The sequence below is a fragment of the Sus scrofa genome, chromosome 2 (genome assembly GCF_054392235.1).
Source record: "Sus scrofa isolate SSC_HxYL_T2T_F1_AM1 chromosome 2, Sscrofa_HxYL_maternal_Yorkshire_Landrace_v2.0, whole genome shotgun sequence".
In the NCBI taxonomy this organism is placed as follows: domain Eukaryota; kingdom Metazoa; phylum Chordata; class Mammalia; order Artiodactyla; family Suidae; genus Sus; species Sus scrofa.
The window spans coordinates 73,111,403-73,124,868 of record NC_139384.1 but is presented as its reverse complement, the minus strand read 5'-3'; positions in this window follow the sequence as shown (position 1 = coordinate 73,124,868).

Genomic DNA, 13,466 nt, shown 5'->3' with positions numbered 1-13,466 from the left:
AGCCTAGGCCACAGCCACAGCAATGCCAAACCTGAGTCAAATCTCTGTGACCTACACCTCAGCTCATGGAAATGACAGATCCTTAACCCATTGAGCATGCCATGGATCAAGCCGGCATCCTCATGGATGAAAGTCGTGTTCATTACTACTGAGCCACAATGGTAACACCTAGTTTAATTTATTGGTTAATTTAAAATTCTGTCCAATCTCTTGGGTTAGAACATGATGGAAGGAAATATAAAAAAAAGGAAAAAAATGTGATGTGATATATATGAATGGGTCACTTTGCTGTATAGTAGAAATTGAAGGAACATTGTAAATCAACTACACATTAAGAAAATTAAAAAAAAACTAAGAATGGAATTAGGGCATGGGAAGGGGGAAATTGTTTCAAGCACATGGCCAGGTATCTATTTACTCAAGGCTTTCTAAAAGAAGAGCTTCATGGGTGGGAATGGCCTTGGTGTTTACATTGTATTGTATCATAAACCTGGCAATTCAGATATTTGACATGATTATGCTTGAAATGGATGCTTCAGAAACCAAAATCTGAATTTCAGGCACTTACATTGCAATCAAAACCTTAATGTCAGATACTTACACTGCGAATATTCTATATGTTTTATAACTGTTCTTCTGGTCATATTGGTTTTATTTTACTATTCACCTTGGTGTCCAGAATGCCTACCAGTCACTGGCAAAGCCTGATTATCAAATATATATCTCCCAGTGAAGTTTACATAGGAAGATTAACCACAATAAGTGGGCCTAACATGTACTTAGTGTAAGAGAAGAACTTTAATATAAGGAAGCAAAATATTGAATCACATATTTTGTTACTATGCAAGATATTATTTTTATGCTATGCATATATTTATTAAAGCATGTAAGATAAGTGCCCACAATTGACTGTTTTATTCATTGAAGTAAAGATTGGTTACTGTATTTTACATTTTATTACTGAGTTATCTTCCACTTCTGTTTGAAAATTTTTAATGTGATCTGACATTGCTGTGAGCTGTGGTGTAGGTAGCAGACATGGCTCAGATCTGGTGTTGCTCTGGCTGTGGTATAGGTCAGAAACTGCAACTCCAATTTGACCTCTAGCCTGGGAACTGCCATATGCCATGGGTGCAACCCTAAAATTACAAATAAAATAAAATATCTGCTCAATTCATTAGTAAAAAATAGAAATGCAATTCAGATCATTTGGTAGATGTGACATAAAAATTTACTATGATTGGTAGATGTCACACAAAAATTTACTATGACTGGTAGATATGACCCAAAAAATTACATATAATTACAATTTCTCTTAAATACTTCTATATTCACATAAAATAACTACAATAAAACATATAGTTTGTGAAAAAGAAATCTAATTCTTTAAAAGATTTACTCAAACATAAGAATAAAAGTTCTCCAATCCTATTATACAAAAGCAGAAAATTCACATAGGTAATTTGAGATAAAATAGATGACTAACAATCCATATACATATTTGCCCTCAGAGGTAAGTAAATAATTGCTAAGAAAGCTCATTAGCAACCCCTGTTTACATCTTTTATTTTTTTTCCCACACAAAATATTGTGTAGTGTATGTCTCAGGCAACTGCTCTTACAAGGATGTATTTTCAAGCAATATTGAAACATGGTCATATATGCTCAGTCACAAAAATTATAAAGAAATGACCTCAATATATTTTATATCCCTCCATCACTAATAGGCAATTTCTCTACTTAAGATAATTAATAAGATCTTGGACATATGTTCTACTTTTATGGGAAGCACTTCATGTTTCTCATCCTTCTTCCAACTGTGTTTCCATTCCTACCATTGAATTGACATCACTGAACATTGCCTTAGTGAGTTTAATGCTTACTTCTCTATTTAGCTTCACAAAAATATATTGCTCTTTAATCAAAGAAGCAAATAACCACAGTGGCCTCTGTGCTTTGAGTTCAGCTCATTTGGCTCTCAGGTGACATCATCTAAGTATTTTGGATTTCATTTTGCATGACCTATTTCTGAAGTTTCATTTGGGGTGTTAGACTCACCTGCAGGGGACACTGAGAGCAATGTCTCTGTGTGAAAGTCTGAATCTCTTCCTGGATGGTTGATGATGGAGACTGAAACACTCTCCCCAGACAAGTGAGCAAGAAATAGACAAGCATACAAAGAGGAACTTATATCCATCTTCCTTAATTTTTCCAAAAGTTTGAAAAAGAAGGAACATTCCCAAATATATTCTATGAAGCCAACATCACCCTAATACAGAAATCAGGCAATACCACACAAAAGAAAGTTAATGGCCAATATCCTTGATGACTATAGATGCAAAATTCTCAACAAAATTTTCGCCAACAAAATACCTCATATAACAAAGATCATACACCATGACCAGGTGGGATTCATCCCAGTTGCACAAGGATCATTCAACATACTCAAATCAATCAACATCATACACCACATTAACAGAAGAAAAGTTAAAAACATGATCATCTCAATAGATGGAGATAAAACATTTGACAATGTCAGTTAACCAGATTTAGGACTCCAAAAGCACAACCTGTCAGTTTTTTTTTTTTCTCCTAGGGCTGCTCCTGTGACATATGGAGGTCCCCAGGCCAGGGGTCAAATTGGAACTGTAGCTGCCAGCCTACACCACAGCCACAGCAACGTGGGATCTGAGCCATGTCTGCAACTTACACCACAGCTCACGGCAATGCTGAATCCTTAACCCACTGAGCAAGTCCTGGGACTGAACCCGCAGCCTCATGGTTCCCAGTCGGATTCATTAACCACTGAGCCACGACGGGAACTCAAAGCACAACCTGTCTTGTCCATGCCCAGGTTGTACAACCTCAGGAACTACAGAAGAGATATTAAGAGCATTTTTTTTCTGCTTATTAGGTACATTTCCCACATGTTACACTGACTTGTAAGCAAATGATTTCCCCGTGGGACTTGTCCTGGACAGAAAGGATAGTTTTCCTGCTTATTCTCTGTTCCCAGGATACCAGATGTAATCCAGATGAATTCAAATTTTACTCAAGTATGGTACAGTGTTTTGTGAATTTCTGCTGTTTAGCATAGTGATCATGTTACACATATATGTATATTCTTTTTCTCATATTATCTTCTATTCTGTTTTATTACAAATGACTGGATACAGTTCCCTGTGCTATACCACAACACCTCATTGCTTATGCATTCTAAATGTAACAGTTTGTATCTACTAACTCCAAACTTCCAGTCCATCCCACTCACTCCCCCTTGAAACCTCAATTCTCTTCTCCATGTTTATCCGTCTATTTCTGATTTACAGATTGGTTCACTTGTACCACATTCTAGATTCCACATAAAATAATATCATATGTTATTTGCCTTTTTCTGACTTACTTCACTTAGTTTGAGAATCTCAAGTTGCATCCATTTTGCTGCAAATGGCATTCTTTTGTCCTTTTTATGGATGAGTAGTATTCCATTGTATATATGTACTACGTCTTTATTTATCTGTAGATGGACATTTATTTTCTTTCCATTTCTTGGCCATTGTGAATAGTGCTGAAATGAATATAGGGATGTATGTATCTTTTTGAATGAAAATTTTGTCCAGGCTTTTCCCAGGAGTGGGATTACTGAACGTGAATCTTAGGGAAAACTTGGGGGAATAAAGCTCTTAGACAAACAATTTGGAGGGGAACAAAAGGCTCTCTCCCTGGGAAGAACCCACAGGTCCTGTTCATTTTCACTATAACTAACTCTTAAATTAAAAAACTGAACAGAACTGAAGGCAATTTAATACTCTGATTCTTCTTTATCAAGGTATTTTTTTCTGATACTTAAAGAATACATTCATGACCACCCTAATCAATTTATTTCAAATATTTGTATGAAAAAAGTGACTCCATTGGTGTCTGTTTGTGATCACATGCAGAGGCTGGAAAAAAAGGAATATTTGCATAACCCTTGTTACCCTAAATCACATACCTGAACAGCTTTCCAGGTTGTCATCCTTTGATTATGAGATGATATATAGAGGGTGATATATGATGGCTGATAATGATACTTTTCATTTTCTGCCCTTTTATTGGTTATGAGAACATTTTGAAGACTGGGAGATATTTCATTTAGAGAAATGGAAGGAATCAAAGAGGCTGTTTGGAGACACTGAAAATTTTCATACAGTACAATAAAATAATTTAATAAAAACCCCAAACCTTCCTCTATTACTTCAGGTCTGTAAATGGACCCTGGTGGTCCATATATCAGTAAGTTGATGAGCTGCCGTAAAAAGAAATATTTTGCATTGTATTAAATATATAATGTACTATTTTGTTTCATTACACTTAAGGTCAAGTCTAATGAAGGCAATATTATATCAATCTATTTTTCTCATTTGTCTTTCTGTGTGGATTCCACTTGGAGTCAGGCATTTTATTATCATTGTTTTGAAGCTGACTATGGTAGATACAAGTTGTATAGCTGAACAAGATCCTAATGGATAGAAAATTCCCTTGAACAGTGATAACGGCCACTATGTTAACATTTGTATTATCAAGTAGAGCAATTAAAGTAGTGATTTGCATAGAATGATTTTCACTAACATTAAAAACAGTGGTCACAGGTTTTTCTCTCTTATAAACTTGAAAATTCTGGTTGCCAAGAGGACATTTTTTTTTTCACAAATGAGAGTTACATCTCATGGCTTGTGTTTTTGTCAAAGAAAAAAGAAAAAAAATACTCCATGAGATGCATTTTATTTGAGAAAAATTTATTCTTAAGAAATGCCTGGGAGTTCCCATCATGGCACAGTGGAAACAAGTCCAACTAGGAACCATGAGGTTGCAGGTTCGATCCCTGGCCTCACGCAGTGGGTTAAGGATCTGTCATTGCCATGAGCTGTGGTGCAGGTCACAGACGTGGCTTGGATCTGATGTTGCTGTGGCTCTGGTGTAGGTCAGCAGCTTTAGCTCTGATTAGACCCCTAGCCTGGGAACTTCCATATGCTGCAGCACAGGTGTGGCCCTAAAAGGGCAAAAAGAAAGAACGAAAGAAAAGGAAATAAAGAAAGAAAGAGAAAAAGAAAAAGAAAAAAATAAATGCCTGTAGTCCCTTGAGATAAAAGAGAATTTCTAAATATTTCACATGCAAGATAGGAAATGCAATTATGAGAGTAGAAAAAGGAAAAAATATTCAGTATTGGAGATATTACAATGTATGATACTGAGTTACATAAATTATGTAAAGCCAAAATCAAAATAGAAATGCTAAGAAAAATAGAAGAATATGTATGTTCATCCCACTGTTTATTCAAAGCCTGGAAACATTGGGATAAAGCTAAAACTCTGCTATCGTGGGCATGTCATAAACTCTTGGCCAAGAGGACCTTCTATAGTCAACTTTTCAGCAGGCATTTTCAGGACCCCCTTTAAGTCTTCATTTCTCAGACTGTAGATGAAGGGGTTCAGCATGGGTGTAACCCACAGTATACATCACTGAGGCTGTTGCACTTGAGTGTAAGCTGTGGGTATAAGCAGAGCTAAGGTTCACTCCTAAGCCTATGCAATAAAAGAAGGAGACAACTGAGAGGTGAGATGCACTGGTAGAAAATGCTTTACACTTTCCTTGAGATGAGGTTATTCCACATTATGAGGAAACAACCTTAGGGTATGAGTAAAAGATACTAGCAAGGGAACCACCAGTCAGAAACAGAGCTATCTATAATGGAAAAAAAGTATTAAAAAAAGAAACAGAGCTACAAAATATATCACAATATTGTTGAGAGATGCATCTTGAACTGTAAAGTTGGATCATCTGATTGAGTTCACAGAAAAACGGGGGGGGGGGCGGTTTATAAGACTGCGTGGAAGGACAGCCTCAACACCATTTATCTTTCCAACAAGGAATACAGGTCACTAATGATCCAGGACACCAGAACTAGCAGTCCACAGATCTGGGTGTTCATGATGACTCTTTAGTGAAGGGGGTGAAGATGGCCACAAAGTGGTCACAGGTCATCACTGTCGGGAGTAAAATGACCAATACCACAAAGAGTGCAAATAATAACACCTGAATGATGCACTCCTCATAGGTTATTACTTTGCTCAGTGTCTGGATATTCCAGAGCATCTTTGGGATGGTGCCAGATATAAGGCAGATGTCCACAAAAGATAGTTTGGAAAGGAAGAAGTACAGGGGTGTGTGAAACATTGCAATAAAAATAAAGAGCAGAAATCCTCTGATCCTAATACTCAAAAGCAAATGACTCACATAGGTAATTTGCTATAAAGAAAGTAAATGGCTAACAAATCCACATAATATTCAGACTCATGGAAATGAAATAATTGGAAAGTAAGGTAACAAGCATACCTCCTTCCACCACTTTTTTTTCCCTTCATTTCACTGAAGACACAGAGAAATGTATGTTTAATAGACTGAAAAATGTGAACTACTGTTGCAAGTATGTCTTTGCAAGCATGCATTGGTATGGAAACATGGTCATATATGCCCTGTCTTAAAAGTTAAAAATAAATGTCTTTATTTCATTGTATAACCCTCCACAGCTAATACTCTATTTCTCTACTCCAGTTAATTAATACGATACTTGGACAATGGTCTGCATTTGCTGGATGTACTTTATGTCCCTCATCCTTTATCTAATGGGGATAACCTGCCTATCACTGAATTGGCATCACTGAACATTGCCTTATGTAGTTCAAGATGTGTTAAGATGATAATCAGAGAAGATGCTTCCTATACCCTGGACAATCTGTAGTCCAAAATGGCCATGTGCATGTAAGTATTTTGTGTATGTGTGTGTGCCCATTTGTGTGTTAATAATCTACGTAATAAATATTAAATATTAATTAGTGAAAATGTAGAAGAATAAAATTTGAGAGTGATGGGAGAACACAGAGATTTTAAGAAATGAAATTAAAATAGTAAAGAGTTCCAAGGAAGCAAGGTTAATATGTCCAACATCAGCAAACAATTAAATGAATGATCATGAGATTTGGCTATTAATAAATCATTGGCAATATAAACAGGTACAGTTGTCTTGGTAATAAAGGAGGAAGCGAGATTAAGGAAGAAAGATAAAGAAAAATTTCCATGTATAGGAAGATCCCAGTGGTTATAAAGCTTGGGAATTCAGATCCACCATCAGGAGAATAAAATTATTCTCCAATGAATGGAGCACTTCCCCAATAAATGGAGAAAAGGAAGTAAAATCTCACAGACATGCAGGCTAGTATTTATGGAGAGGAATATTAGGCAAATTAGAAATTGAGCATATCTGCTAGATAAGAGTAGACAGATTTGAGGTAAATTGAGAAGACTCAGGGTGTGGACTGGGATGCTTGCCTGACAAAAGTTTGTGGGATGAATGAGAAATGAAACTGGGAGGTAAATGATGGAATGAGAAAACAAGGAAGATTTGAGAGCTCCGAATTTTGGCAGGCAGCAAAGCCAGGAGATAAGAAAACAGAAGAGAGGAAGGCTTGATAAAAAATTAGGATATTGGAAGTTAGGATTCAAGAAGATGTTAAGATCCAAGTGACCATCCTTGCAAAATCTTTCCACAACACTAAAATTGTAATGCATATTTTCACTTCCAAATGCTTGCTCTCTTCCTTCTTTTCTTTCTTTCTTTTTCTTCCTTTCTTTCTTTCTTTCTTTCTCTTTCTTTCTTTCTTTCTTTCTTTCTTTCTTTCTTTCTTTCTTTCTCTTTTTCTTTCTTTCTTTCTTTCTCTTTCTTTCTTTCTTTCTCTTTTTCTTTCTCTTTTTCTTTCTCTTTTTCTTTCTTTCTTTCTCTTTCTTTCTTTCTTTCTTTCTTTCTTTCTTTCTTTCTTTCTTTCTTTCTTTCTTTCTTTCTTTCTTTCTTCCTTCCTTCCTTCCTTCCTTCCTTCCCTTTTCCCTACTTTCTTTCTTCCATTCCTCTCCTTCACACACTCCTCCTCTCCTTTTCACCCTTAGATGACTGTTTCTATGAACCTGTTACTATAGACACTGTTCTTCAGTGAGACCCAAAATCTCCATATGGGCCCATGACAAATTCCCCTCCCTAACCCAAGGATAGACCCTCAGAAAATCTCATCTCTTCTGCAGCATCAATTAATTGCCACTGGTAGATTATGCCTGGAATTATACAAACATGTTCCCATTTTTTCCATTTAAAATATTTCCTGGGTGAATTTTATAATATGTGATTTGTATGTTAATACATTTATGTTTTCTTGATGCTACTTTCATTTCTAGATACTGCTTCTGTATTGCTGCTCTCCATTTCATTAAAACTCCTCAAAAGAGCATTCCAAATGCACTAGCTCCCCTTTCTCTCCTCTATTACATTGCAAACCGTTTCTAATAAGACCTTCACACACAAAATATCACCTAAGCAATTCTCATTTAAGTTGCCAGAGATATCAAAATCCAATGCAATGGTTGCTTGTCAATAATGCTTTCATTTCATTTTACATCTTTATTTTTTATAATTGAGCACTCAATTTATATACATATAATGGATATATATATATTTATATACATATAATGGATATATATATATATTTATATACATATAATGGATACATATATATATCCATTAATTTTCAGATTATATTCCTATATAATTTATTAAAAATTACTTAGAAGATATCCCTGTACTACAGTGTGAGTCCTTGTTACTTTTTGTATATGGTCACATGTATATATTAATCCCAAACACCTAATTTATCAACCCCCCAGGTTTCTAATTTGGTAACCAAGTGTTTGGTTTTGAAGTCTTTGAGTCTATTTCTGTTTTATAAATTAGTTCATCTGTATAATTTTTATTAAACTCCACATATAAATGAATCATATGATATTTGTGTTTTTGTCACTTACTTCACTTAATATGATAATCTCAAAGTCAATGTTTGTTGCTGCAAAATACATTATTCATCCTTTTCTATGTCTGAGTAACAATCTTCTCTCTATATATATATTTTTTCCAATTTCTTTTAATGAGACCTAATAGTTTTCTGATATCACCTTTAGGATTTTCTATGTATAGTATCATATCATCCACAAAGAGTGACAATTTTACTTCTTCTTTTCCAATTTGGATTACTTTTCTTTCTTTTTCTACTCTGATTGCCATAGCTAAGATTTCCAAAGCTATGTTGAATAAATGTGATCATAGTGGACATCTTTGTCTTGTTCCTGATCTTAGTGGAAATACTTTCAGATTTTCACTGTTGACGATGATGTTAGATGTGGGTCTGCCATATATAGTCCTTATCATTGGAGATGGATTCCCTGAATGCACCTGATCTCTTTTCATCACTCTTTCTTAATACTTTCATTCTCTTGGTTTTGATCCTACTTTACTTGCATCTCCTTCTCAATATTTTGCTGGCTTCTTCGCTCATCATTTACATTCCTCATTGCTGCAGGACATCAATCAAATCGAAGATATCAAACTTTGATTTCAGACTATACTGCAAAGCTACATTACCAAATTAGTTAGAGAGAGAAAGAAAGAGAGAGACAGAGAGAGAGAGATGAAATAAAGGAGGGAGGGAAAAAGAAAGAAAGAAAGAAAGAAAGAAAGAAAGAAAGAAAGAAAGAAAGAAAGAAAGAAAGAAAGAAAGAAAGAAAGAAAAGAAAAGAAAGAAAGAAAGAAAGAAAAGAAAAGAAAGAGGGAAGGAAGGAAGGAAGGAAGAAAAGAAAGAGAGAGAGAAAGAAAGAAGGAAAGAAAGAAAGGAACATAGATAATGGAATAGACTAGAGAGCCCATAAATAACCCACACTTATATGGTCAATTAATCTATAGAAAAGGAGGCAAGAAATAAAATGATGGAGAGACTGCCTCTTCAATAGATGTTTGGGAGAACACTAGACAGCTAGATCTGAAATAATCAAACTGGACTACTTTCATAACATAAACAAAAATAATTTCAAAATGGATTAAAGTCCTAAATGTAGGACCTAAAACTGAGAGAAGAAGTAGAATTATTAGAAGAAAATGTAGTCAGTTCAGCCCTTGAATATTGTTATTAGCAATGTAGTACTTCTGGGTCTGTGTCTTCAGTGAAGGAAAAAAAATAAAAATAAACAAATGAGACTACATCAAACATAAAAGTTTCTGCATAGCAATGGAAACCATTGAGAAAACAAAAAGGCAGCCTACTGAATGGATGGAGATATTTGCAAACAATATATTTGATAGAGGGTTAATATCCAATATGTACCAAAAACCCATACTATTCAAATTAAAAATCCAAATGATCTGTTTTAAAAATGGGCAGATAACCTAAATAGACACTTTTCAAAAAAGAAAAAAAAATTCAGTTTGCCAGCAGAAACATGAAAAGATGCTCAAAACCACTAATCACCCAGGAAATGCAAACTAAATCACAATGAGATACTATCTAAAACCAATCAGAACGGCTATCACACAAAGACAACAGATAACAGATAACATAGAGAAAAGAAAATATTTGTAGATTTTGGCTGACATTTTACCTAGTTTCTTCCACTCTGGAAAACAGCATGGCAGTCCTCAAAACCTAAAAATATAACTACTATATGATCCTGCAATTTCACTTCTGGATATTTACTTGAAGAAAATGAAACATTAATTTGAAAGGGTATATTCACCTCAGTATCTGCTGAGCATTATTTAAATAGCTAAGCTATGGAAGATACCTAAATGTTCATAGATAGATAAATGGATAAAGATGTGGTATATATTTATAATGGAATATTACTCAGCCATATAAAATACAAAATCTTGCCACTTACCAAATGTAGGTGAATCTAGGGATATCATGCTAAGAGTCAGAAAGACAAAAACCATGTGCTGTCACTCATATGTGAAATCTAAGAATCCAAACAAACACAAAATAAAATGGAAACAATCATAGACACAAAAAACACATGTAAGGTTCCTAGAGGGGAGTGGTATGAGAGCAAAATAGGAGAAGGGGATTAAAAGGTAAAATTCTCTAGTTATATATAAGCCACAGGGATGTAATATGCTGCATAAGGAATATGGTCAATAACAATGTAATAACTCCTTGGGGACTGGTAATTACTAGATTACCATGATCATCATTTTGCAATGTGTCCAAATAAATCTCTATGCAGTATATGTGAAAGTAACATAATATTATGTCAACCATATTTCAATTTAAAAGTCACTCTGTGTTGTATGCAGTATCATCCTCAATAATTTTAATTTTGGATTCAATGTGGATTTCACAGGGCTGTTTTTTTGAAGCATGCTTTAGTAGAGATGGATGTCTTCTTATGGTGTGTGATACAGTAATGGCAGTAAGGAGGGGAGAAGTAAGGTAATCCAGGAGTAAGTTATCGATTAGATAGGTGGTACAACAATTGAGGTAATAATGTAAACCTTGTGAACACCAAAATAGGCCCATTCTTTTGGTGGAAAAATTCTCATCCTTTAGCATTCCCTGCTTGGGCTGAAAATAGTCACTCAAAATAGTCACCATGGAGTTCCTGCTGCAGCACAGTTTGTTAAGACTCCAACTTTAGGTTAAGAATCTCCTATAGAGGTTTGGGTTAGATTCCTGGGTCAGTATCGGAACTCAGATTTAATTCCTGACCTGGGAACTTCCATATGTCATGGGTGCAGTCATTAAAAAACAAACAAACAAACAATAAAACCTAAATCTTTCCTTGTTCTTATTTTCTGAAAATGCTTTAATAATGTTGATTATTACTTTAAAATCAGTTTCTTCTTCATTAATAAAGATGAAGATTTCCTCTGTACTAGAATACTGAAGACTGCTCACCAGACTTGTTTTGACCCTGCAAAGCTGTAGATACCAGCAGAGTCCTGCCTGTACAACCAGTCATCCACCTTTCACCATATTTTCCTCACTGCATGCCTGGAACTTTCTGTAGTTTGTACCTTCATGAGTATGAATAGATGTCAATGGAAATGGTTTTCTTGTAATTTGGGCATGTCCCAGATCCCTGATGACAATTCCAAGTCCAGGTGTTTGGGACTCACAAGGTCCTGAACAAAGAGTCATCATGTCTTTGATATTTAAAGAAATTCCATATGCAATGTTGAGGAAATACCCATGGGAGAGGACAGTGGAGGTGAGATCCATGGAGAAAAGCACATCATGACTAAGGTGCCTGGGGAGGTCATGCACATATCTCACATCCAAGATGCTCCCATGGATAGAAAACTAGCAGAAAATAATTTTGTTTCTATTTTGGCTCCCTAACACATGGGAACCAAATTGCTCAGAGACTAGAGTAACAATGGAATAATTTAATGAGCATCTACAAAACTTCAACCTCAGAAACCACAGAAATGGTTATCCTCCATTCTACAGCTCCACTATTCCAGGAAGAAAGGAGTTCAATGCTGCCATTTAAGAGAACTCATTCTTGGTGACACTTCCCTGCCCTTCCTTGGAGCTGAAGTGAACTTCCATCATCCAAGGAAGAAAACACCCAGGGAACTAGAGGCTCAGGGATAATATTACAGTACTGCTGCAGGAAAAATGTATGAAGGCAGGAAGAATTCTCAGAGTATTAACTTTAACGGCATAGGTGGAGATGATGTGATGGTGAGATTCTGTTTACTAAAGCATTCTACACTCTCCCTTTCTGTTTCCTTCCTCTCTGTCTTCTGAAACCCAATTCTGAGAAGCTATCATCTTCCTAATGGAACCTGACCTCTCAGACCCCAGTCTCTCTCCTGAGTTTCTTATCCAGTATCCATACATCATAGTCATTCTTCAGGAGTCATACACGTGCCTCTATTCTCCTCTATAAAAGCTGTTCTTTATTCCTGTAATTATCAAATCTTATTCATTCATTCATTCATTCAGACAAGCAATGTTTACTGGGATTTCACACAGTTATCACTTACAAGTTCATTCATACATCTTCTGATATTAGTTACTTAATGATTCTGTATCTCTCTTTCAATTTTTGTAAAATGGGGATAAGACCACTTCACAGCATTAATATGGTTAAAGGAGATAATGTATTTTATTTTTAACTGATTCTAACAGCTAATGAGCAGTTATACATTTTAATCCTTATCAGTGCATTAGTATATGCACATATTAATTATTTTTTAATTTTTTATTATGATTGATTTTCAATATTCTATCAATTTCCATTATACAGAAAAATCACCCAGTCATATATATATATATATATATATATATATATATATACACATATATAGATTATTTTACTCACATTATCCTCCCATCATATTCCATTACAAGTGATTAGCTATATAGTTCCCTATTCTATACAGCAAGATCTCATTGCACCACATCCACTCCAAATGCAAGAGTTTTCATCTACTAACCCCAGATTCCCAATCCATCCACTCCCTCCATTTCTGACCTGGAAAACAGAGTGCGTTCTACATGTCTATGATCTTTTCTGTTTTGTAGAAAGATCATCTGTGCCATATTTT